A 1,032-nucleotide genomic window follows, 5' to 3' on the forward strand; every position below is an offset into this window, starting at 1 on the left:
CTGGTAAATAACAAGGTCTGTAATAAGGAAGTTGAAGGTTTTGAAAGTCTGTCTGACCTCAGATGATCCCATTGTTTGTAGATGGAGTTGAATACTGTTAATGAATATGCATATTAAGGCACCACCTCCCATATCTGGCAACTAAGTTTTTGCTATAATAACTTGAGTGAATAAGGCAAGCACTTTTTTTCAAAAGCTCACTCCAAAATGGAAATCTAGTATCATCAGCACTAAGTAGTGAATCCTTAATAGCAATGGATTAAGCATTCTCCCATATAGATCAGAGTTGTGGAACAGCAACAAGTCTATCCAAGGGAAGTTAATGGTTTTTGGAGTCATCTCCTGTATCAGATATTCAGACTATATGGTCTGATGCAATAACAAATGTTAAACATTTTAAGCAGGCAGGTTCACCAGTAGCCACAAATAGTGTTGGTTGGAATAAGTTTGGTCTTGCTCTGAGAGTGTTGAATAACAGGCTTTGCAAACAAGCCACCCATTTGACATCCCCAAAGCAAAGGGAAGGGTTATTTAACCTAGTGGGATAGCATCAACCTTGCAGGCCCAGGGTCTGCTTGGCTGCTGACTGACTTGTGCCTTACACACCTTGTGGTGTGGAAAGAAAATTGGATTAAATGAACTGCGTAAAACAGAAAATAGCTGGAGTTTCTGCTCACAATCTCCAGAGAAGTTATCTTGTGAAAACTTCTTTCCCTTTAAAAAGAGCCCTACCCTACCCTCCCAAACCTTTGAAAAATGGTTTCAGAAGCAAACTTTTTCAAATATAATTATAATGGCTGCCATCCAAGTGCTTCTGGTTACTTCTGTTGCCTCTTTTTCTTACTCTTAATTTGTGAGTTGAATGTTAGCATCCTTAAGCCCTTCTTCCAGAGCTGCCCTTTTTACTATTAATTATTTTTACTTTAAATAAATTGACAATTCCAGGGGAAGTGGTGCAGGCTCCTAGCCTGGGGATTTTTAAAAGGAAGTTAGATGAGCACCTTGCCGGGGTCATCTGACCCCGGTGCTCTT

The sequence above is a fragment of the Crocodylus porosus genome, unplaced genomic scaffold (assembly GCF_001723895.1).
Source record: "Crocodylus porosus isolate Cpor-Errol unplaced genomic scaffold, CroPor_comp1, whole genome shotgun sequence".
Taxonomy (NCBI): domain Eukaryota; kingdom Metazoa; phylum Chordata; order Crocodylia; family Crocodylidae; genus Crocodylus; species Crocodylus porosus.